The following is a 26,895-nucleotide window of genomic DNA, read 5'->3' as shown; positions in this document are numbered from 1 at the left end:
GTGAGATACAAGTGTCCTGACCTCGGCTCTCTAGGTTGAATTCTTGGATAGGTTGAGGGCAAAACTGAAAGCTGAGGTCATTTGACTCGTCCCTTTAGAAACGTGGAAGGAGCTGCTTCACAGGGCCCTCTGGACCCACACAGAGAAAATTCAGAGGCTTTGATTAGACAGCGAGCTTGAGTCTAGCTTCCAGGCTCTCCTTGTCTTCCCTGCAGGAAGGAAGTGATGCGTTAAGTTCTACACTGCATGGAGGGATGTGGAAAGGATTCGATGGTGCTGCAGCCAGCTTACCATGGGGGACATGGTGACTGGAGTAAAATAACTGATTGGTCTCCTTAGCTGAGGACCAGTCTCACGAGGGGCATCTGTCACTCTGTCCACATCCCATTGGCCAGAACTAGTCATATGACCAGACCCAGATGCAAGGGAGGCTGGGACATGCAGTCTTCTGTGTGCCCTGGAGGTAAAGGAAATGTTTAGTGAACACAGCACTGTTTTGACTGCAGGACAGACCACAGGTGCACACGCCGTGCCAGCAAGAGCTGAGACGGCCAAGGTTAAGTATGGAAGCTTGCTGAACCCTGACAGATTCACAACTGGAGACCTCAGAAGGGATACTACCAGGGACACTGTCCCCTCCCCACCCCTGGCCAGCGTGGGGACTCCATGAACAACTGCACAGGGACTCCCCCCACCGCAGTGTTCCCAAGAGAAGATACGTACTTCCTCATTCCCAGGTGCCATGTCAGGGAATAGAAGGAGGAGAGGCAGAATTTGAAAGACCCGAGCATTTACCTGAAGGAGACTATTATGAACTGAAGGAGACGGCTAAAGCCCAAAGACAGAATTATTGTTCATTGTCAAGGTTGGTTCCCGGTTACCCTGAGGGATGCGGGCAGGGAGGCTCCCTAGGGAGATTCATTCTCTTATTGTTAATAAGGAAGCCACACTTTCTTTCCCCACCTGAGTATGGAGCGTGTTCATGTGTGGCCTTGCACAATGTTTTATTTAGCTGAGCTCAAAATCCACACCAAGAAATGAGTTTTGCGTGTTCTCTTTTTTGTTTTTTAAAGATTTTTTTGATGTGGACCATTTTTAAAGTCTTTGTTGAATTTGTTACAGTATTGCTTCTGTTTTATGTTTTGGCTCTTTGGCAGCGAGGCATGGGGAATCTTAGCTCTGCGACCAGGGATCGAACCTGCACCACCCTCATTGAAAGGCAAAGTCCCAACCACTGGACCACCAGGGAAGTCCCCTTGTCTGTCTTCTTGACTGGCCTAAGGTATGTGCCCACTGGGTTGCTCTCCTTTAAGACTCTTCCTGGAACTCTTTTGTGGGACTTCTGGGGACAGGACCCCCCTTGACCTGAGCTTTACAAGAATCATAGCTTGAGGTCTGTCTGGAAGCAGGAGTGTGGGCAAGATGTCTTCTAGTTTAATCGGTCTATGGTGGGTAACACAGGGTGCCTTTTTAAAAATGTGACCATCAATATTAGTTTAGCTACTGTAAGCTGAAAAGTCAGCTTGCCAGTAACAAAGAGGTAGTGTTTATGGCCAGAGTGAAGCATTAGGGACTTGTGGTGACTGTGGCAAAAAGACCCCATGTCCTGTCCAACAATATTCAGATTCATTAAAAAAAAAAGCACAAACCACTAGGGGGTAACTAGTGGATGTTCCCCCCGCCTTAGTCTCATCAGCTGCCAGACCTAAGGGGCCAGTTCACCTTCCCCTGATGGGGACGCCCTCTCACCCGCTCAGCACACGGGCACCAGCAACCACATGGCCCAGAGGGGGATGACATTTGTCTTCTCATCCCAGCGTAAGTCCTGTCTTCCCAGGTGATGTGCTCCGTCCAGTGTAGACCTCTTTCCAGTGGTTTAGGGTGTGAACAACCTGCAGAGAAACACTTGCAGGAGTGTGAGTTTGCTGCGTGCCTCTCATGACATCATTGTTACAGAACACGGCAGGCCAGCATCCAGACACACTGCTAGCCAGGCTTTGGGATACCAGGGGATGGATGGACCCCCCGAAACATGTTGGGTTCTCCTAGCCCAGTTTGGTTAGTCGTCAGTGTTCATCAAGTATGAAGTAAACACTGTTTTCCTTGCTCACATTAACTCCTCCTGACCTGTTCATAGAAAACGACACCTACCTTCAGAAGCACAGCAATGATACGGGCAGTTGAGATCCATACTGGGAACATGTTCGTTTCTCCCAATTAAGTAACAAGTCCTACAGGCACAGCTCTGCTAGAACACAACTTCACATTCCCCCAAAGAATACTTAACCTCTCACTCCCAACATCAGCATTAGGTTAACAGTGAACCCCCCGAGAACACTGCATGGGCAATTGATTTATTCAAGCCCGGTTTAAAGGGCCATGGTGTTGAGTTCCCCCTGAGAGTAAAAATCACATTCTAATACTTCTAGGTCAGAGAGTGACAGAGACTTTTAAATCAGTTTGTTTTAGGATCATGGGGAGAATAAAAGTGTTTTTTTTCAAGACTGGCTACAGTTTGAGCCACTTAGCTTAGGATAAAGGCAGAATTTCTTGTAAGGGAGAGCCATTCTGTAATTTAGCTAAATAATTATAATGAGTGTATATATGGGGTTAAATAAGGTCCCCCAAATTCATGTCTACCTGGAACCTCAGAATGTGACCTTAATTGGAAATAGGGTTTTGCAGGTGTAACCAGCTAAAATGAGGTCCTACTGGATTAGGGTGCATCCTAACCCAATGACTGGAGTCTTTATAAGAAAAGAAAAGAAAACACAGACACACAGGGAAAATGCCATGTGACAATGGGGCAGGGATGTGTCTACAAACTAAAGAATGCCAAGAATTGCTGGTAACCCAGAAGCTGGAACGGGCAAGGAGGGGTCCTCCCCTAGAGCTGGGAGGGAGTATAGCCCTGCCCACACCTGAGTTCAGACTTCTACCCTCCAGAGCTGTGAGAGAATATATTTTTGTTGTTTTCAGCCACCCAGTTCATGATAATTATTTTCAGCAACCCTAGGAAACTAATACTGTGTATTTGATTTTGAAAGGTGATGTCCCTTTGAGAATAGTTGAAAGTTTAAAAGAAGTTTGAAAGGTATTTTTTTAAGTTTTTTTTTTTAAGTTTAAAGTAAAAAAAAATTAGAGCTCTGTATAATAAAGAATAGAAATTTTGAAGCTTTCGTGGGTAGGTGCTTCGATGAGGAAGGTGGGACAGAATTCAGGCATAGAATGTGGCAGGAAAGGTGACCACAGGAAGATCAATACCAGGAGAAAATCTTAGGGTTCACTTTGTCCTGGAACACCCCATGACATTAGGACACCATTACAAGCGTTTTGAAAATTATGGTATCTTTTACCAATGATCAGAAACAAGTATATGCTATAGAAAAGTCACCAGCAAACCAGAGCTGGTAACTCTCAGTATTTGGGGAACATGCACTATAACCATGTCTGGGGGGAAAACGTCTGGCCAGACGACTTCCTGTTTGGCTGAGTATGTTCTCTGTGGGAGAGAAGCAGCCATACAGGTGCCCTGGAAATACAAGGCATGACTTTCTCATCTCTCTTTCTGTGCACTTCTAAGATGTTGCTCCAGAATCTGTGCCCCAACTCCAAACAGACCCCCTTGGACCCTGTGGTAGGCAGAGCAATGGCTCCCCAAAGACGTCCTAGTGCCTGGAAACTGTGGGTATCGCCTTCAAAGGCAGAAGGAATTTTGTAGATGTGATTAGGGTTGAGGACTTTGGCATGGGGGGGTAGTTTCCTGGATCACCCAGGTGGGTCCAATCTAGTCACATGAGCACTTCAAAGCAGGGCACCTTTCCAGCTGTGGTCAGAGAGATGTGACATTGCTCGCTTTGAGGCTGGGGGAGGAGAGCCATGAGCCAGGGAATGGAAGAGCCTCCAGAATCCAGAAAAAGAAAAAAAAAGCATTCTCCTTATATTAGTCTGCTCAGGCTGCCCTAACAAAATAGCCTAGTGGCTTAAACAACAGAAATTTATTTCTCACAGTTGCGGAAGCTGGACGTCAAGACCAAGTCCTCTTCCTGGCTTGTAGGGGGTGCCTTTTCTTGGTATGTGCACACAGTGTGAGAGATCTCTCTCTCTTCCTCTTCTTACAAGGCCACTAATCCTATTGGATTAGGACCCCACCCTTATGACTTTATTTAACCTTAATTACCTCCTAGAAGCTCTAGCTCCAAGTATAGTCACATCGGAGGTTAGGGCTTCAACATATAAATTTGGGGTGAACATAATTCAGCTCTCCCCTTACTCTCCCCTTAGAGTCTCCAGAGAGGAATGCAGTGCTACTGATGCCTAGATTTTAGCCCAGTGAGATCCTTGTTAGGTTTCTGACCCACAGAACTGTAATATAGTAAAACTGTGTTGTTTAGCCACTAAGTTTGTGGTCATTCGTTATAGCAACAGAAAACCAGTACAGACCCCCTAACCGTCTCTTTGGCATCCTTCCATCTTTCATGGACTAGGTTTGCGATGCAGACTAAATGGCCATGTGCCCAGCAGTATGCTACACACAGCATCTCTTGTCCTTCAGCACCTACGGGGCCCTATGAGTGTACCTACAGACAAGTACTGTGGGCCCCTAGAGGGTAGGGATTGTGTTGGTCATGCCTCTGCTGGCCTAGTCCAGTGCCTAAAACATAGTAGATGTTCAATAGGGATTTGTCAAATTAAAAAAAAAAAAAAGGAAGGACATTGATGTTTAGAAAGGTTACATAATTTTCTCAGGATCATGGGATCTGATCTGTCCATCCAAATGAAAGTCATACATTTCCTATCACAAGGTGTAAGCCCCCAAATTATAGTCCTTGAATACAAAAGCCAGAGAACATATATTTATTCAATTCCCCTGTCACAGGTTCTTTTGATGCATTGTTTTCATTTGGGTCTTAGGAGGCAGACATTAATTGTATTCATTGGATGGGTGAGAAAATCGAAACTCAGAGAGGTTAAGAAATGTTCTCCAAGTTTTAAGAGTCATAGTTGTGGCAGAAACGATTTCAAAACCCAAGTCTGTTAGGTTTTTGCCAAGTCAATGTTTTTCCCACTGCCTCACACTGTGCATGTAGTATTTATTTTCATTTGCACATGTTCATGAGTTGCCCTATGAAAGCAGAACCTTTGAACGTTCTCTTTGAATGTTCTAACTGTTCACTGTGACCGTGATCTTTCGAAGGCAGGAAGCATGTCTACTCCTTTCCTTTTATTCCGAGTGGCAGCTCATTTCAAGTGGCACATCACATACACACCTGGCAGCAGACTTCCTGAGTTTAACACAGATCTCAGAGGTATGCTTATACTAATTAGAGCTGCTTCAAAACTTTAGAACAGCTGGAAGTATTTTGTTCTAAAGAGCCACTCAGTCAAGACATTTTTGGGATGCTTGTCATACAAGACACACCATATGGAGGATAGAACCAAATCCACCTGGAGGCAGTATGCCCTGGTTGTTGATGCCTGGGTTCTAAAGTCGGACACGTCTGGCTTTGGATCCCTGGACCACATCACTCACTAGCTGTGGGACTTTGGCAAGTTATCCCAGCCCTCTGAACCTCGGTTCCCCATCTCTACCACTAGTTCTTTTTTTTTTTTTTTTAACATCTTTATTGGGGTATAATTGCTTTACAATGGTGTGTTAGTTTCTGCTTTATAACAAAGTGAATCAGTTATACATACACATATGTTCCCATATCTCTCCCCTCTTGCATCTCCCTCCCTCCCACCCTCCCTATCCCACCCCTCCAGGTGGTCACAAAGCACCGAGCTGATATCCCTGTGCTATGTGGCTGCTTCCCACTAGCTATCTACCTTACGTTTGGTAGTGTATATATGTCCATGCCTTTCTCTCGCTTTGTCACAGCTAACACTAGTTCTTATTTCCCAGGTTTTGTTTGGTTTCACTTTATTTTGATTTGTTTTTGGTTTTTGGGGGTGTAAGGATTAAGAGAAATATATGAGATGGTATTAGCATGGATCCTGGGACATAGAAAACACTTATTAAATGTTAGCTATTAGTAGTAGTAGTACAAAATGTAATATATGTAAAGTACTTATTAATATGATGTCTGGCATATACTGAGCACTGAAAACTATTATATGGTATTATTAATAAGATGTGGTCACTGCCATTATGAAACATCAATCCAGATAAGATATAAGACTGACACGCAGAGATTTTAAAAGCCTCAGAGTGAGACTTCCACTTTCTGGTCTAGCATGTAAGGAGCTTGGCAGCCATCCCTCCTGTCTTCACAGCAAGGAAAAAGCTGAACTAGCTGAAAATCAACAACTCTTCTTAGATCCAGGTCACAGGGCAAACCACTCTCCCCCAAAACTGAAGGGACTGCCAGACACAGAGAATCACAACTTACTGGGCAGAATCCCAGGAGCAGAAAACTCCACAGGAACCAGTACTGAAGTAGGAAAACCGGAACTGTAATTGACAAATTTCTGTGGGGCTCAGTGTGCGCAGGTCTGAGAGTTAAAAACTCTGGGTCTTTGGCAGGGGTCCTCAGACTTGAGTGAGTTTTGCTTCCAGGAGCCCTACCAGATTCTCACTATGAAGATCAGAGAAAAATACCCTCATGCTTTTGGTGTGGGTGAAGAACAAAATACACATTCTTCTCAAGCTCACACGGAACATTCACCAAAGTAGACCACATTCTGGGACATAAACACACCTCAACAAATCTAAAAGAATAAAAATCATACAAAGTATGCTTTCAGACCATAATGAAATTAAACTGGAATTCAATAACAGACATAGCTGGAACAGAGTACTTGGAAAACCCCAAAAACTTGGAGGTTAAACACCATACTTCTAAATAACTCATTAGTCAAAGAAGAAATCTCAAGAGAAATTTTAAAATATTTTGAAATAAATGAAAAAGAGATTGTAACTTATCAAAACTTATGGGGTGTAGTGAAAGCAGTGCTTACAGGGAAATTTAAAGCATTGAATGCTTGTATTAGAAAAGAAGAATCCAAAATCTCTAATCTTTTACCTTAGGAAACTAGAAAAGAAGACCAAATTAAATCCAAAATAAACAAAAGAAAAGAAATAATAAAAATTAGAAGAGAAATCTATGAAGTTGAAAATAGGAATTCAACAGAGGAAGTCAACAAAACCCAACATTGGTTCTTTGCAAAGATCCATAAAATTGATAAACCTTTAGCTGGGTTTACTAAGAAAAAAAATAAAAATTACTAATATCAGAAATGAAAGAGGAGCTATCACTAATCCTATGGAAATTAAAAAGATAATAAAGGAATATTATGAATAACTCTATACTGGCACATTGGATAACCTAGATGAAATAGACCAATTTCTTGAGTTTATTTCATGAGTCTAAAAATAAGTCAACCACATCTATCATATCTATCAGTCTACCACAACTCACACAAAGAACAAGAGATAATCTGAAAAGGCCTGCTAAAGAAATTGAATCAATAGTTAATAATGTTCCAAAACAGAAAACACCAGGCCCATATGGCCTTGCTGGTGAATTCTACCAAATAATTAAGGAAAAAATTGCACCAATTTCCTACAATTTCTTAAAGGAAGTGAAAGCAGAGTGCATACTTTCTAACTGACTCTATGAGGCTAGCATTACCCTAATACCAAAATCACACAGGACGTTACAAGAATGAAAAACTATAGACCAATATCTCTTGTGAACATAGATGCAAAAATCCTCAATAAAATATTAGCAAATTGAATCCAATACATAAAAAAGAATTACAATTCTTTTGTACAATTCTTTTGTACAATTCTTTCACCATGACCAGTGAGATTTATTCCCAATATGCAAGGCTGGTTCAGCATCTGAAAATTGATTAAATCAATTCACCACATTGACAAGCTAAAGAAAAAAATCTGATCGTGTTAAATGTAGAGAAAGCATTTGACATGGGTATATCCAGTACCCATGATAAAAATGCCTAGAAAACTAGGAATAGAGGAAAAATTCCTCAATTTGAAAAAGAATATCTATTTAAAAAAACAGCTAGGGAATTTCCTGGTGGTCCAGTGGTTAGGACTCTGAGCTTTCACTACTGAGCGCCTAGGTTCTATCTGTGGTTGGGGAGCTAAGATCCCAGAAGCCCCACAGTGTGCCCCCCACCAAAAAAAACCAACAAAAATCAACCAACTAACCAACCAACCAACCAACCAAAACAGCTAAAATCATACTTAATAGTGAAAAACTGGATATTTTCCTGCTAAGATCAGGAGCAAGTCAAGGGTATCTACTCTTGGTTTTTTGTTTTGTTTTGTTTTGTTTCTGCGGTACGCGGGCCTCTCACTGCTGTGGCCTCTCCCGTTGCAGAGCACAGGCTCCGGACACGCAGGCCCAGCGGCCATGGCTCACGGGCCCAGCCACTCCGCAGCATGCAGGATCCTCCCGGACCGGGGCACGAACCCATGTCCCCTGTATCGGCAGGTGGACTCTCAACCACTGCGCCACCAGGGAAGCCCAACTATTTCATATCCTTTTGATTTGATGCTACTAATCTATATTGGTGTTAATTATAAGAAATAGAGTCTACATGGTTAATGAGTACCTTGCATATTTTTATAGGATCAATCGTAACCCCCCCACCCCAATTCATGTGTTGAAGTCCTAAGTCTCAGTACCTTAGGATGTGACCTTATTTGGAAGTAGGGTAGTTGCAGATGTAATTAGTTAAAGTAATACGAGGTCATTAGGTGTGCCCTAATCCAATATGACTAGTGTCCTTATAAGAAAGGGAAATCTGGACACAGAGACACACACGCAGAATGCCACTTAAAGATGGAGACTGAGATTGGGGTTATCCATCCACAAGGCCAGGAACACCAAAGATTGCCAGCAAACTACCCGAAGCCAGGAAAGAGGCACAGGACAGAGTTTTCCTCACAGTCATAAGAAGGAAGCAACCCTGCCAATACCTCGATTTCGAACTTCTAGCCTCCAGAACTGTGACACAATGTACCTCCATTGTTTAAGCCCCCCAGCATGTGGTGCTTAGGTGCTGCAGCCCCAGCAAACTAATCCTGTGAGTCCATCAACATTGGCTCTTCCACAGGGATGGCTAAGGGTGGTCCCCAGGATAGACTAGCACATGAATGCAGCTGGCCCTCAGTAGCCACAGATGTGGAACCTGCAGAAACAGAGGGCTGACGGTACGATGCCATTTTATGGAAGGGACTTGAGCATCTGTGGATTTTGGTATCCATGGGGCTGGGTGGGTCCTGGAACCAATCCCCTGCAGGTACAGAGGGATGGATGCACTGACCCCCTGCCCCCAGTCACAAGTGCTCACAACGATGACTTTTCATGACCTGTTCACCTTGAGCTTACCTTAAAAACACCCATGATGGTACTTAATAGTGCATTACTGCTGCTCACCACTAGGAAGGAATGGCTCAGGTGTTCCAAGAAAAGCGTCACTCACCTGTAAACTTTGTGTTGTTTTAGAGATGCCAATGGGGGGCCGCCATCCAGTCATGCTTGATGTGGAGCCTGTCCAAGAAATTGGCTGAGAGGTCACCAGATTCCTTGTGGGGGGGTTATTGCCAACTCTGTTTGATTTTGATGTAATAATCAAAGTAGTCCTTTTCTATCTTCTTACATAAATACATGGCAAAAGAATTCTTTGCACTAGAGAGGGACTTCCAGCAGCCATCAGAGAGTAAAAGGCTTGTGTTTCCTATCACAGCAGAATACAGCCCTCAACATCCCCCTGGGGTGGAAGAAGTATCCTGCTCTCACGCCTTGTGATAAGGGCTGACCCAGCCATGTTCCTGGTGGTATATGCTCTGGTCTGGGGTGTGCCTACCCACAGTGCTGCTTCCTCAGTCCCTTCTATGCAATGGGCATTTTGGGTTACTTTTCAGGGGGTGGGCCTTTATCCAATATGACTGGAGTCCTTGTAAGAAGAGGAAATTAGGAAAAGGACATGCACAGAGGGAAGACCACGTAAAGACACAGGGAGGAGAAATGACCATCTGTAGGCCAAGGTAAAAAGATTAACTTCTGTTGTTTAAGTCACCCAGTCTGCGGTACTTTGTTCCAGTAGCCCTAGCAAACAAATACAGTGCAAATCAATCAGCAGCTCCGAGGCCTGGGTTTTGACTGGTCCTTGTCATTTGAGGCATTGGAATTCCTGTGAAAACAGTGGCTGGTTTACTTGTGAGAGCAATAGATTGAGTATTTAACCTCAATCTTCACCTATATTTACACCTTCATCATGGCTTCATCCTGAGCAGTGTGTACTTTCCTGCCCCTTGATTTTGGCCTTGGGACTTGCTTTGACCGGCAACATGTGGGCAGAATGGACACAGTGCCAGTTTCACACATAGACCATAAGAAGCTTTCTGTTTCCATTTCTCCTCTTGCACCCCTGCCATTTCTATGACAATAACATGACTCAGCCTCAGAGCCTACGAGAGTGAGGGAGGTGGAGCAGAGTCTTCCTGGCTTAAAGTAGAGCCATCTGGTCAACCCAGCCTACATCAGCACACCCCCACCAACCTGCAGACGCAGGAGTGAGCCCAGATGACATTAGCAGGTCTTCTTCCAGATGACTGCCAGCCACATGAGTAACGCTCGTTGTTAAATGGCACCAAGACGGTGTGGTTATCACACAGCATTTCATGGCAATAGCTAACGTATACGATGAACACGTGACCTGGGATTGTTCGATCCAGATAGAAACCAAAGATATTTTTTTCAGCACTGGGAAGAGTTGGTCTTTCTCAGAGGGAGCACATAGCGTGGAAATTTTAGACAGCTTGCAGATGGTTACTGAGGAGCTAGAACAGAGAAATGAAAGGAAGCTGTGCTCTTATCAGCGTTGTTGAGCCACGAGATCAAATCAAACGTAAGTCTTGAACTACCTCTAAAACACCCAGTTACACGAGCAAAGGAATTCCCTTGTTGTTTAAGCCCAGGTGGTTTAGATTTTCCATTACTTCAAAAATATAGACTCAGAACTTCTGGTTTCAGCTCCAACATGTAAAGAGCTTGGAAGTCATCACTCCTGTTCTTACAACAGAAACATTCTGAGTAGACTGGAAATAAACAGATTTTCTCAGACCCATCAAGGATTTGAAATCAGAGGGTAAACTACCACCCCCGAATTTGGAGAGATGGTGAGTGCACACAGAGACTCTGCTTACCTGGAGCAGAAGGTGCTGGAGACATAAATGGGTAGAAACACTTACATGATGATTTTGATGAATTGCTGGAGGTGAGCATGGACTAGCTTGAGAGTGAGAAACTTCTGGAGTCTGAAGTCTTGGTGGGGGCCCACGCTTTTGAGGACCTACTTTCAGGAACCCTACCAGGTTCTTATCATGAAGCCAAGAAAGATCCCTTCATGGCTATGACAGGAGGAGGGGAAAGCATTGTGAAATATGCCCAGAGAGTTCTCCAAAGCAAATGCTTACTCTTGAGGGGGAAAGATTTTACCAGAACCTAAGGGAAGGGGAAAAAAGCTAAGGAACCCTTGTGAAGGTCACAGCCCAGGGACATAGGCCTCTGAAAAGACTGAGATTTAAACAAATGATTACAGAACGCTTCCTCTCCCCAGCACCTTAGCACCACATCAATAGGGCTCCAGTATAACATTGGATTACAGCTGATAGAGCTGCAAGGCACAGACTCTATTCAAGGAGCCCAAAGGCAACAGGAAAGATAAAAACAAAGATGCCAGACAAATATGAAGCCTCTGACATCTACAGTTACAGCAAACATTAAACACAGCCCAACTCTTAGACAGATTAACACAGAACCTTACACTAAAGGCTTTTACCTCAGTTCTTATTACCCAATACATCATGTTCAACATTTAATAAAATATTACAAGGTATGCTAAAAGGCAAGAAAAAACGCAGCCTGTAGAGAGAAAGGAAGCATTAGAACCAGATGCTTTTTAATTCCCTGGAATTAAAAATAACTATGATTAATATGTTACAGGCTGTAATGGAAAAACTAGACAACACTCAAGAACAGATGGATAATGTAAGCAGAGAGATGGAAACTATAACAAATAATCAAAAGGAAATCCTACAAATCAAAAGCACTGTAATAGAAATGAAGAAAGCATTTAATGGGCTCATCGGTATATTCAGCACAGCCAAGGAAAGAATCAGAGAGGTTAAAAATGTGCCAGTAGAAAGTTCCCAAACTAACATGAGAAAAAAGAACAATAACAACAAAAAAAAAGGCAGAACAAAATATTCTAGAACTGTGGGGAAGTTCCAAAAGTTATAGCATATGCACACTTGGAGTACCAAAAGGAGAAGAAAGACAAAGAATAAGATGAAGATGAAATATTTGAAGTAATAATGACAGACAAGTTTCCAAAATTAATGAAAGACACAAAACCACAGACCTAGGATGCTCAGAGAACACCAAGATAAATACCAAAAAAAATCTACACTTAGATAGACCATATTTAAATTACAGAAAACCAATGATAAAGTCTTGAAAGAAGACAGGGTGGGGGGTGGAGGGGTCTTATCTATAGAGAAACAAGGATAGGAATTACAGGGGACTTCTCATCAGAAACCATGCAAGCAAGCAGACAATGGTGTGAAATATTTAAAGTGTTGAAAGAAAAAAAAAAATAGAATTCTATATCAAGCAAAATTATCCTTCAAAAGTGAAGGAGAAATAAAGATTTTCTCAGTAAAGCAAAAACTGAGGGAATTCATTGCCAGTGAACCTGTCCAGACAGAAATGTTTAGAAAGTTCTTCATGAAGAAGAAAATTATATAAGTCAGAAACTTGGATATACATTAAAAAAGGAAAAGCATCCGAGGAGGAATTTTTAAGAAGGTAAAATAAAAACTTTCATTTTTCTTGCTCTTTTTTTCCACCTTCATCCATTCTGCAGACCCCCAACCCCCAGACTGGCGATCACCAATCTGTTTCCTGTGTCTGTAAGTTGGATTTGTTTTAGAGTCCACATATAAGTGAAATAAAACAGTATTTGTCTTTCTTTATCTGACTTATTTCACTTCACATAATGTCCTCAAGGTCCATCTATGTTTTCTCAAATGGCAGAATTTCTTTCTCTTTTTATGGCTGCCTTTTCCTTCTGTTTTATCCGCTCGTCACTTAGTTTATTTCCATGTCTTGACTATTGTAAATAATACTGCGTGAACATGGGAGTCCAAATATCTTTTCAAGAGACTGATTTTGTTTCCTTCAGATAAATAACCAGGAGTGCCAATACTAGATTATTATGGTAGTTCTATTTTTATTTTTTTGAGGAACTGTCAGACTATTTTCCATAGTGGCTGCATCAATTTACATTCTCACCAACACTGCACAAGGGTACCCTTTCCTCCACACCCTTGCCAACACTTGTTGTTTCTTGTGGTTCCCCACCCCTCCACCTGCAACCCGTGGCTTGTAGGATCTTAGTTCCCAGACCAGGGATTGAACCTGGGCCCCAGCAGTGGAAGTTCCAAGTCCTAACCACTGGACCGCCAGGGAATTCCCACGTTTCTTGTGTTTTTGATGATAGCCATTGCATTGTGATTTTGATTTGCATTTCCATGATGATTAGCAATGTTGAGCACGTTTTCAAATACTTGTTGGCCTTCTGTATGACTTCTTTGGGAAAATGTTTATTCAGTTCCTCTGCCCATTTTTAAATCAGATTATTAGGGGTTTTTTTCCTATTGAGTTGTGAGTTCTTTATATTTTGGATATTAATGCCTTATCAGATATATGATTTGCAAACATTTTCTCCCACTCTGTAAGTTGCTTTTTCATTTTGTTGATGTTTTCTTTTGCCATGCAGAGGCTTTTTAGTTTTATGTAGTACCTATTTGTCTTATTCTTAATTGATATTAAAGTATAACTGTTTAAATAATAGTAACAAAGTATTGGGTGATTATAGTATATGGATACATGAAATGAAGGACAGCAATGTTATAAGGATGAGAGGGAGGAATTGGGGGTATTCTGTTATAAAGTAGCAGCACTACATGTGAAGTGATGGTAGAGTTATTTGAAGAGTTATTTGAAAGTGAACTTAGATTAATTGCAAATGTTTATTGCAAACTCTAGGGCAACCACTAAAATTTTTTAAATAACATAATCTGTATGCTAAGAGAGGAGAGAAAATGGAATAGTATAAAGTGCTTAATTAATTAAAACCAGAGAAGGCAGGAAAGGGGAAGAAAGAAAAGAAACAAAAACAAATGTGATGAATAGAAAACAGTTATAAGCATGGTAGATATTAATCTAACTATATCAGTAGTCAGTAAATGTGAATGTTCTAAATACCAAACCTAAAAGACAAAGATTGTCAGAGTGGATGAATAAACAAGATTCAAATATACCTTGTCCACCAGAAATTCTCTTTAAATACAAAGGCTCATAAAAGTCAAAAGTAAAGATAGAGAAAGATATATCATGTTAACATGAATCAAAAGAAAACTGGAGTTAACTACATTAATTTCAGATAAAACTGACTTCAGTTCAAGAAAAAAATGTCAGCTATAAATAAGGGCATTACAAAACAATAAAGGGGTAAATTTCCCAAGAAAGCATAGTAATCCTGAGTGTGTATGCATCTAACATCAAAATATGTGAGGCAAAAATTAATAGAATTTCAAGGAGAATAGAAAAATCCACTATTACAGTTGATGACTTCAGCACCCCTCTTTCTGTAATTGATAGACAAAGCAAGTAGAAAAGCAGTAAGGACGTAGTTGATCTGAACACCACCATCAGTCACCTTGACATTTATAGAACACTCTTTCCAATAACAGCAGAATACACAGCCTTCTCAAGCCTACGTGGCCCTTACACTGACTGACCATGTCCTATGTCATAAATCACACCTTAACACGTTTAAAAGAATATAAATCATACAAAGTATGTTCAGACCACAATGGAATTAAACTGGAAGTCAATAACAGAAAGATAGCCCCCAAATCCTATAACAGTTGGAAATTAAAAAAAAAAAAACAAAACACTTCTGAATAACACACAGGTGAAAGAAGAAATCTCAAGAGAAATTTACAACTATTTTGAACTAAATGAAAAAGAAAATACAACTTGTCAAAAATACACTGTCACAGCCATCATGCTAGACTCCCAGAGAGTAGCCTGTGCTCTTCCAAGAGTAAGGGTACTTCTTCAGTAAAGCTGTCATCTAATCCCCATGTAAGGATCTGACTCAGTCACAGAAATGATACGTTCCCTTCTGAGGTGGCTAGGGCACACAGTCGGTCCTTGGTAGATCTGAGGGTCAGGCACACTGTGGTTGAAAACTTCAGAGAATAAGCTTTTGGAGAGCTTGTTCCATACAGAATGTTCAAATGCTGTACCGTTTTTTTTGTTTGTTTGTTTGTTTTTTTTAATAGACACCCTAACAAAGCTATAAAACTTTTCAGATCGTAAATTTAAAATATTCTAAAAGTGACTTTGCATCCCCCAAAGATCTGAGCCTCTAGTCTGCTAGTGCTTATTAGGCATTTTGAGTTCATTTGGGTTTCACAGGAAATGTGGGCACAAAGTGTAAGGATACATCAAAGTTTAGCTTTGACCTCAATACTAGGCTCTGCTTTGCTTTTTGGCTTTTCCAGGTTGTAATCTTCGGAGGTCTAAATAGTCTAATTCATCTATTTCACCACTCTATTTTGTAACCCTATCTTGTGTTTGATCGATGATCATGTGATTGTATAGAGACCACATATCTAATCAGAAATGATGCCACTTTTCCAATGCTGATTGGAATAAGACACGTCTTTTAGATTTATCTTTCATATTTGAATATTTATTTCCAGATATAGACAAGCATTTCAGATGTAGCTGTAGCTTAGAGCGAAAAGTCTCCAAATTTTGAAATTCTGTTGAAGAATAAATACTTTACTTATAAGAAGGTATTAATAAGAGAAATAAAATACTGCCTGCCTTATCAGTAAACTAAAGATGTCATCGTTAGCCATGGCAGCCACCCTCTCACCACACCCCAGGGTGAGCCCTGAGGGAACTCAGGAAGGAAACAAAGAATACCTGCGATCTAGCAGCCATCAGACTGCAGCCACACTCCAAGGGTGCAGCTTGAGGAAACTCAGGATGTAAAAACATAGATAGCTGAGATGCATATCAAAAGAAAGATTTCAGTGAACCCAGACTCTTGCATCTTCGCATATATAGAAAAGCGCTAAATTCCTTAACTTGAGATGTCTTGTTTTCTTTAATTAACAATCTTTTGATGTTCAGACTACCTGCCCTTTGTTGCAAAACTCCCATGTATCCTGGCTCCCCCATTCCCCTCCTCAAAGCAGTTTTCTCAGGGTTACTTGAGAAGTTGCCTCCTGGGCTTGAAGTCCTAAGAATGTCCACCGAATAAAACATATGTCCGCCGAATAAAACATAACTCTCAGATTTTAGGTTGTAAATTTTTTTAGTCCACAAATGTATATTTATTGTTATAAGAGTAAAGTGTTGTAGTGATTAACGATCACTGAGAGTCATTAAACTTATGTATAAAAGCAATTAGTATTTTCAGACATTTTAACAAGAAAAGAGATTGGTAATTATTTGAATTTTTAAAAGAGAGGGTTTTAGCTAAATAACTGTAATATGGCCAGCCTTTTTATCCTTTCTGAGCAAATGTTTATAACAATTTGAATAATAATTGTATTAGTATGTTTGAGCTGCCATAACAGGATACTAAAGACTGGGTGGCTTAAACAGGAATTTATTTTCTCATAGTTCTGGAGGCTGAAAGTCCAAGATCAAGGTGCCAGAGGGTTGGTTTCTGGTGAGAGCTCTCTTCCTGGCTTGTAGGTGGCCGCTTCCTTGCTGTGTCCTCACATGGCCTTTCCTCTATACATGTGCTACTGGTGTCTCTTCCTCTTTTTTTTTTTTTTTGGCTGCACCATGTGGCATGTGGGATCTTAGTTCCCTGACCTCGTGCCCCCTGCAGTGGAAACTCGGAGTTTAACCACTGGACCACCAGGAAAGTACCTCTTCCTCTTCTTATAAGGACCCTATTGGATTAGGGTCCCACTCTCATGACCTCATTTAACCTCAGTTATTCCTTAAAGATCGTATCTCCATATACAGCCATACTGGGGGTTAGAGCTTCAACATGTGTATTTGGAGGGACACAATTCAGTCAATAATAATAATATAATGTAAGGGAAATAATAATAATAAAATGTTGTACCAGCATCCATAGCATTAAATGAAATTAACTTTATGAACTGTATTCATTTTTAGTTACTTAATGCCATATAAACTACAAGAAAAAGTCTTATATGGGACTTCTCTATTTCTTATGATGACAGATTAAAAGCAGAACTTTAACTTTGCCACCTCAAGATTCACAGGGAAGAAAAAGATTCAAAAACTGTGATAAAACATCTTCAATCCAAATGTAATAAAAAAGAAAAGAAAGAAGAAATACTTTGAAGATTGTGAGACACATTGTTGTTACTTATAAAAATTCAAATCAACAGAATCCCAAGTGCCTTAAGAAGAAAATTCTTTAAATTTTTGAGTTAATAGGAGCTTAAGTTGTAAACAAAATATGTTAAGATAATTGTTTTAGATTGCAGTCATTCTTAGTAACTGTAGATGAAGCCATGGATCCTATGTGCAAAGTTCCTTCAAGAATATTATAAAAACCTTTTGCTGAATTAAAAAATGCTATACTCAAAAAGATCAAAAATTATTTAATGTGCCACTTCTATATCTTGCATCAGGCATTTGAAGTTGAGTGCGAACAGTCCTCTGAGTTTATTCTTCTCTTTTAATATTGTATTGGTTATTCTGGGTCTTTTGCCTCTCCATATAAATTTTTTTTTTTTTTTTTGCGGTACGCAGGCCTCTCACTGTTGTGGCCTCTCCCATTACGGAGCACAGGCTCCGGATGCGCAGGGTCAGCGTCCATGGCTCACGGGCCCAGCCGCTCCGCGGCATGTGGGATCTTCCCGGACCGGGGCACGAACCCGTGTCCCCTGCATCGGCAGGTGGACTCTCAACCACTGTGCCACCAGGGAAGCTCCTCTCCATATAAATTTTGAAATCAGTATTTCAATATCCAAAAAATAACCTGCTGAGTTTTTTGATTGGAATTGTATTGAATCCATAGATGAAGTTTGGAAGAACTGACATTTTGACAATATTGAGCTTCCTATCCAAGAATATTGGAATATCTCTTTATTTATATAGTTCTTTGCTTTCACCAGAGTTGTGTGGTTTTCTCACATAGTTCTTATGCATTTCTGTTAGATTCATGCCTAAGTTTTTAATTTTTTGAGTGCTATAAATGCTATTGTATTTTGAATTTCATATTCTACTTGTTCATTGCCGGTATATAGGAAAGTGATTGACTTTTGTATATTAACCTTGTATCCTGCAACCTTACTATAATCATTTTTTCCAGGAGATTTTTGTTGTGTATCCCTTCAGATTTTCTACAGAGACCATCATAACATCTGCCGGAAAAGACAGTTTTATTTCTTCCTTCCCAATATGTTTACCTTTTATTTCCTTTTCTCTTTTTTATTGCATTTGCTAGGATTTCTACTATGCTGAGAAGTGGTGAGAGTGGTGAAAGTGGACATCCTTGCCCTTTTCGTGATCATTGTGGGAAAGCTTATAGTTTGTCACCATGAAGTATGATGTCAGCTTCGGGGTTTTTTGTAGATATTCTTTATCAAGTTGAGGAAGTTCCATCTATTCCTAAATGGCTGATATTTTTTTATCATGATTCGGTGTTAGATTTTGTTCAGTATTTTTCTGCATCTATTGAGATGATCATGTGATTTTTCTTCTTTAGCTTGTTGATGTGAAAGATTATATATATTTATTTATTTTTGAATGTTGAACCAGCCTTGGATACCTGGAATAAATTCCACTTGGTGATGGTGTATAATTCTTTTTATACATTCTTGGATTTGATATGCTAATATTTTTTGAGGATTTTTGTATCTGTATTCATGAGAGATATCAGCTTGTAGTTTTCCTTTCTTGTAAAGTAGTTGTCTGGTTTTGGTATCATGGTAATGCTGGCCTTGTGGAATGAGTTAGAAAGTCATCCCTCTGTTTCTATCTTCTAGAAGAGATTATAGAGAATTGGTATAATTTCTTCCTTAAATGTTTCATAGAATTCACCAGTGAATCCATCCAGGTGTGATATTTTCTGTTTTGGAAGGTTATTAATTATTATTATTTAAACATTTAAAAAATAAATTTATTTTATTTTTGGCTGCATTGGGTCTTCATTGCTGTGTGCGGGCTTTCTCTAATTGCAGCGAGTGGGGGCTACTCTTCATTGTGCTGCGCGGGCTTCTCACTGTGGTGACTTCTCTTGCTGTGGAGCACGGGCTCTAGGCATGTGGGCTCAGTACTTGCAGCACACAGGCTCAGTAGTTGTGGCTTGTGGGCTCTAGAGCGCAGGCTCAGTAATTGTGGTGCATGGGCTTAGTTGCTCCGCAGCATGTGGGATCTTCCCAGACAGGGATCAAACCCACATCTCCTGCGTTGGCAGGCGGATTGTTGACAATTGTGCCACCAGGGAAATCCCAGGTTTTTAATTATTGATTCAGTTTCTTTAATAGATATAATCATATTCAGATGGTCTATTTCTTCTTGTGTGAACTTTGGCACATTTCAAGGAATTGGTCCATTTCATCTAGATTATCAGATTTGTGGGGATAGAGCTGTTCATGATGTTCCTTTATTACCCTTTAATATCCTGGGGATCAGTAGTGATGACCCTTCTTTCATTTCTGATATTAATCATTTTTCTTCTTCCATTTTTTCTTAATCAACCTGGCTAGAGGCTTACTGATTTTATTGATCTTTTTGAAGAGCTCATTTGATTTTGTTGATTTTCTCTATTGATTTCATGCTTTCTGTTTCATTGATTTCTGCTGTCATTCTTTTTCTTTCTTTCCTTCTGCTTCCTTTGGATTAAGTTCATTTTCTTTTCCTAATTTCCTAACGTGGAAGGCTTTTAGATTATTGATTTTAGATTTTTCTTATTTTTTAAATGTAAGCATTCAGTGCTATAAATTTCCCTGTAAGCACTGCTTTCACTGTATCCCACAGCTTTTAATAAGTTGCATTTTAATATTCATTTCGTTCAAAGCATTGAAAAAGATTTTTTTCTTGAGATTTCTTCTTGACTCATGTATTATTTGGAAATGTGTTGTTTAATCTCTAGATATTTGGGGGACTTTCCAGCTATCTTTCTGTTACCGATTTCTATTTTAATCCAGCTGTGGTCTGAGAGCTTACTTTGTGTGATTTCTGTTCTTTTAAATTCATTAAGGTGTTTTTTATGGCCCAGAATGTGATCTATCTTGGTGAATGTCCATGTGAGCTTGAGAAGAATGTGTATTCTGCTCTTGTTGGATGAAGTAATCAATAGATGTCAATTATACCCAGTTGACTGATGGTGCTGTTGAGCTCAACTACGTCCTTACTGATTTTCTGTCTGCTGATCTGTCCATTTCTGCGAGAAGGGTGTTGTCCCCAACCATAATAATGGATTCATCTCTTTCTCCTTACACTTCCATCAGTTTTTGACTTGTGTATTTTGACACTCTGTTGTCAGGCACAAACACATTAAGGCTTGTTACATATTCTTGGAGAACTGACCCCTTAATCATTATGTAATATCCCTCCTTATCCCTGATAACTTTCCTTGATCTGAAGTGTGACTGCTCTGAAATTAATACAGCTACTCCACTTTCTCCTTATTAGTGTAATCATGGTATATCTTTCTCCATCTCTTTATTGTTAATCTATGCATATCTTCATATTTTAAGTGTGTTTCTTAGAGACAACATATAGTTGAGGATCCACCCTGACGATCTCTTTTATTTGTTATATTTAAACCATTGGCTTTTAAAGTGATTATTGATACAGTTGGGTTAAGATCTACCATATTTGTTATAGTTTTCTATTCGTTGCTCTGTTATTTTGTTCCTATTTTTGTTCTCCTCTCTGTTTCTGATGTTTGTGGGGTTTAGTTAGCATTTTATATGACAATTTTTTTCCCTTTCTTGGCATATCAGTTATACTCCTTTTGGTGGTTGCTCTAGAGTTTGTAATATACATGTACCACTAATCCAAATTCACTTTCAAATAATGCTACCCTCCTTCACAGTTAGTGAAAATATCTTATGGTAACAAGATAATCCTAATCTTCCTGTTCATTCCTGTATCATTGCTCATTATGACAGTAATTCACATATATATTAATATATCTCACAATCAAGTACATTGTCGCTGTTATTATTTTAATGCACTGTTGTCTGTTAGCTCAATTAAGAATAAGAAAAATAAAAGTTTTTATTTTACCTTCACTTATCCTTTTTCTGGTGCTCTTCCTTTCTTTATGTAAACCCAAGTTTCTGAACTATATCATTTTCCTTCTCCCTGAAGAACTTCTTTTAACATTTCTTGCAGGGCTCATCTACTGGGAATAAATACCCTCAATTTCTATTTGTCTGAAAAAGTCTTTCTCCTACACTGCTGAAGGATAATTCTCTAGTGTTCAAAATCCCAGGTTGGAGTATTTTTCTTTCAACAGTTTAAATATATCACACCACTCTTGTCTTGCTTCCATGGTTTCTGAAGAGAAATCAGATGTAATTCTTATCTGTGCTCTTCTATAGGTAAGGTGTTTTTTTGTCTGACTTCTTTCAAATTTTTTCTTTCTTTTTGATTTTCTAACATTTAAATATGATATGTCTTAGATGGTTTTTTGGCATTTTTCCTGCATGGTGTTCTCTGAGCTTCCTGGATCTGTGATTTGGTGTCCAGCATTAATTTGGAGGAAATTATCAGTCACCATTGTTTCAAATATTTCTTTTCCTTTCGCTCTCTCTTATCTTTCTGGTATTCCCATTATGTGTATGTTACACCTTTTGTAGTAATCCCACAATTCTTGGATATTTGGTTCTGTGACTTTTTCCAGTCTTTTTTCTATTTGTTTTTCCATTTTGGAAGCTTCTACTGACACATCCTCAAGTTCAGAGATTCTTTCCTCAGCTGCGTCCAGTGTATTAGTGAGCTCATCAAAAGCATTCTTCATTTCTTTTATCGTGTTTTCAATCCCTTGCATTTCTTTTAGATCCTTCCTTAGAATTTCCGTCTCTCTGCTCCCTTGCCCATCTGTTATTACATGGTTTCTACTTTATACATTAGAGCGCTTTCTGTATTAATCATGATTGTTTTAACTTGGTCTGAAAATCCCAACATCTTTTGCATACTCAGTTTGATTTTGATGTTCATTCTGTCTCTTCACACTGCATTTTTTGTGTTTTAGTACATCTTGTAATTTTTTCTGGATAGGCACGATATCCTGGGTAAATAGAACTGCCATAAATAGGCCTTTGGTAAAGTGGTGGTGAGGTGTAAGGGGAGGGGAAGCATTATACAGTCCTGTGATTAGGCTTCGGTCTTTCAGTGTCCTGTGTCTCTGACCTGTGACCTTTGTAAGTGCTCCTCAGTTCCCGCCCCCCACTGTCTTAGGTGGGACAGATGGCTAGAGTGGGGTGGAGTTGGGTATTTCCTGAGTTGTCTAGGCTCTGATAAATCCCCAATAGTTTAGGCTCTGATAAAATCGTTTCTCTTGAGGACAAGCCTGATGAAGAAGAACAGAATGCTCTGTCATATTTCAAAGGGCTCCTTTTCCCCTCCCCATGCTAGAAGCATAAGGAGATTTTCATTCAGTATCACTGTGAAGATCTAGTCAAGCCCCAGGAGGTAAAAATCATGAAAGTGTAAGATCCCTCCTGTGACTACCCCACCCCCTGGACTTTTTAACTCTCAGACGTGTCCACCCTGAGCCCCCAGTGGTTCATCAATTACAGTTTGTATTTTCTACCTTGGTACTGGGTCCCTTCAAGGTTTGTGCTCAGGGATTTCTGCTCTGGTAAGTTGTGATTTTCTATATTTGCCTGTCTGTTTCTTTAATTTTGAGGCCAAAAGTTTGCCGTGTGACCTCACTTCTCTTAATGGTTCTGAAAAGAGTTGTCGATTTTCCAGTTATGTTATGTTAAAAGACATAAGTCAAATTGTTAGGAAAGAGTGACAACTTCCAATCTCCTTATATGCTGAACTGAAAACTGGACGCCCATATCCATGTAGATTTCAGGATCAACTTGTTTTTCCTTTTTTTAAAAATAGATTTATTTATTTATTTTCCATCTTTGTGTGTGTTAGGTCTTCGTTGCTGCACGTGGGCTTTCTCTACTTGCAGCGAGAGGGGGCTACTCTTCATTGTCGTGTGCGGCCTTCTCATCGTGGTGGCTTCTCTTGTTGCGGAGCATGGGCTCTAGGCACGCGAGCTTCAGTAGTTGTGGCTCGCGGGCTCTGGAGCACAGGCTCAGTAGTTGTGGCACATGGGCTTAGTTGCTCCACGGCATGTGGGATCTTCCCAGACCAGGGATTGAACACGTGTTCCCTGCATTGGCAGGCAGATTCTTAACCTCTGCACCACCAGGGAAGTCTAGAATCAACTTGTTAATTTCTGCAAAAGGGCAGCTGAAATTTTAACAAGTATGGCTTTACATCTGTAGATCAATTTAAAGAATACTGCCATCTTAACAATACTAGGTTTTCCAATCCATGAACACAGGCTGTCTTTCCATTTCTTTAGGTCTCTTCAGTTTCTTTCAGTGATGATTTGTGGGTTTCCAAGGACTTGTTTTGCTAAATTTATTCCTAGTGTTTTATTCTTTTTGAAACTATTGTAAATGGAATTGTTTTAAAATTTTATTCTCAAATTGTGTATTATGATGATGGAAATTCAGTTGAGTTTTGTATGTTGCTTTTGTATCCTGCATCCTTGCTAAACTCAGTCACTAGCTTTAATACTTTTCGTGCAGATTCCTGCCAATAGAAATACTTTGCCCTTTTCAATCTGGTGCCTTTTATTACTTTTTCTTGCCTGAATGCCCTGGCTAGGACCTCCAGTATCATGCTGAATAGAAGCTTTGAGGGAAGATATCCTTTTCTTTTTTCCCAGTCTTAAAGGGAAAGCTTCTGTATTTTACTATTATGATGTTTCATAGGGTTCTTCATAGATGCCCTTTGTTGTTTTGAGGAAGTTCTCTTCTATTTGTAGTCTGTTGAGTATTTTTATCATGAAGGAATGTTGGATTTTGTCAAATGGATTTTTGAGTGTCAAACCAATCTTGTATTCCTGGGATAATTTACACTTGCTCATGGTGTATAATCCACTTTGTATGTCAATAGATTCAGGTAGTTAGTATTTTGTTGAGGATTTTTTCATCTATATTCAAAGATTTTTTTTTTCCCCCTGTGATGTCATTGTCTGGTTTTGGTATCAGAACAATACTGGCCCAGGGACTTCCCTGGTGGTGCAGTTGGTTGAGAGTCCGCCTGCCGGGGACGCGGGTTTGTGCCCCGGTCTGGGAGGATCCCACATGCCGCGGAGCGGCTGGGCCCGTGAGCCATGCCCTCTGAGCCTGCGTGTCCGGAGCCTGTGCTCCGCAATGGGAGAGGCCACAACAGGGAGAGGCCTGCGTACCGGAAAAAAAAAAAAAAAGAAAAGAAAAGAAAAGAAAAATACTGGCCTCATAGAATGAGTTGTAAAATTTTCCCTCCTCTTCTATTTCTGTAAGAGTTTGTAAAGCATTCATTAAAATTCTTCCTTAAACATTTGGCAAAATTCATCTGTGAAGCCATCTGGTCCTGAGCTTTTCTTTGTGAGAAGTTTCTTCATTACTAATTTTACCTCTTGTTATAGGTCTATTCAGATATTTTATTGATTCTTGAGTCAGTTTTGGTAGTTTGTGCCTTTCTAAGAATTTGTGTATTTCACATGGATTATCTGATTTCTTGGTATACAAGTGTTCACAGTATTTCCTTATGATTTGTATTTCTGTGGTGCTTGTAGCAGTATCACCTCTTTCGTGCCTTATATTAGTAATGTGAGTCCTCCCTTTTTGAGTTTTCTGGTCAGCTTAGCTAAAAGTTCATCAATTTTGTTGATCTTCTCAAAGAACTAAAAGAATCTTTTAGTTTTATTGATTTTTCTCTATTTTCATAATTTTACTTATTTCCACTCTAATCTTTATTATTTCCTTCCTTCTTCTGGCTTTGAGTTTAGTTTGCTCTTTTTGCTTTTTGTAGTTTCTTAAGGTAAGATATTAGGTTATTTATCTGATTTCTTTATTTGTTTTTAAAAAATATAGGCATTTACAGCTGTAAATTTCCCTCTAAGACTGCTTTAGTCGCATCTCATAAGTTTAGCTATGCTTTTGTGTGTGTGTGTGTGTGTGTGTGTGTGTTTTCATCCAAGTGTGTTTGCTATTTTGTGTGTGTGTGTGTGATTTCTTCTTTGACCAGTTGGTTATTTAGCAGTGCCTTGTTTAATTTTCATCTATTTGTGAATTGCCCAATTTTCCTTCTGTTATTGATTTCTAATCTCATTCTATTCTGGTTAGAGAACATACTTTTCATGATTTTAATTCTTTTAAATTTGTTTAAACTTGGTTTTTATCCTAACATATGGTCTATTCTGGAGACTGTTGGACGCATAATTGTGAAAAATATATTTCCTGCTGTTGTTGGGTGGAGTGTTCTATAGATGTCTGTTAGGTGTAGTTAGCTTATAGTGTTCACATCTTTTATTTCCTTGTTTATGTCCACTATAGTTGTTCTATCCGTTATTGAAAGTGGGCTACACAAGTCTTCAACTATTATTTTTGATTTGTCTACTTCTTTATTCTCTTTTGCCATATTTTGCTTCATGTATTTTGGGTACTGCTGTTAAGTGCGTATACATTTACAATTATTATATCTTCTTGAAGGATTGACACTTTTTATTATTATAATATGTCCTTTGTCTCTAGTAATAATTTTTTTGCCTTAAAGTCAATTTTATTTGATATTAATACAGCCACTGAGCTCTCTTTTTCTTACTTTTGCATGGTAATCTTTTTCCCACCCTTTCAGTCTCAACCTATTTGTGCCTCTGAATCTAAGGTGTGTCCCTTATAGAGAACATATAATTGAAGGATACTTTTTATTTCATCCATTCTGCCCATCTCTGCCTTTGAACTGGAGAGTTTAATCTATTTCCATTTAATGTAATTAGGTAGGATTTATATCTGTCATTTTGCAATTTTTTCTCCCATTTTTCTATTTTTTATACTTTTTGTTTTCTGTATGTCTGATGTTTTTGTTTCTCTATATTTTCATTATTGGAGTATTTTGTGTTAAATAGATATTTTCTAGGGTTTCATTTTCTTGTCATTTATTCTACTTTTAGAAAAAGTTATTTTCTCAGTGATTGTTTTGGGGACTATAATTAACATCTTAACAATATCTCAGATTCATACCACCTTAAATTCAGTTGTATATAAAAATTTTGCTTTTGTATAACTCCATTCCTTCCCCCAGTGCTGTTATTACATCTTTATACATTGTGTTACCTTCAACACAGATAGCTATAGCTTTATACAGCTGTCTCTTAAAACATTTAGTATAAAAAGGTTACAAACATACATTTATAGTGTCTTCTATATATACCTATGTAGTTATCTTTATCATGCTTGTTATTTTTTCACGTGAATTTGAGTTACTCTCATGTGTCCTTTTATTTTAGCCTAACGGAATCCCGTCAGTATTTCCTATAGAGCAAGTCTGCTAATGAAGAGTTTCCTGTTTTGTAAAAATCTGGTAATGCCTTAATTTCTGCTTTATATTTGAAGGATAGTTTTGCTGGTTATAGAATTCTTGGTGGACAATGCTTTTCTTTTAGCACTTTGAGTTTGTCATCCCACTGCCTGCTGACTTCCATGATTCATGATGAGAAATCAGTTGTTAATCTTACTGAGCTGCCCTTGCATGTAATGAGTCACTGCTC

At 39.4% G+C, this 26,895-nt stretch overlaps 1 long non-coding RNA gene across 2 annotated transcripts; it reads left to right on the top strand.

Moving 5' to 3' along the window:
* Positions 1-519: 519 nt before the first annotated feature.
* LOC114893635 lies at positions 520-17,593 on the top strand. 2 transcript variants are annotated; one of them, XR_003792986.1, is made up of 3 exons: positions 520-865; positions 1,158-1,282; positions 17,327-17,593. It is a non-coding gene; the product is annotated as an uncharacterized LOC114893635 (long non-coding RNA). The 2 variants fall into 2 exon arrangements; XR_003792987.1 differs by lacking the exon at positions 17,327-17,593 and adding an exon at positions 8,349-8,371.
* The last annotated feature ends 9,302 nt before the right edge of the window (positions 17,594-26,895 follow it).

Source organism: Monodon monoceros, unplaced genomic scaffold (genome assembly GCF_005190385.1).
Source record: "Monodon monoceros isolate NGI ecotype Baffin Bay Population unplaced genomic scaffold, NGI_Narwhal_1 Super_Scaffold_13, whole genome shotgun sequence".
Lineage (NCBI taxonomy): Eukaryota > Metazoa > Chordata > Mammalia > Artiodactyla > Monodontidae > Monodon > Monodon monoceros.
Note: the sequence above shows the minus strand (reverse complement) of the source record. Positions and strands in the feature narration are given on the sequence as shown.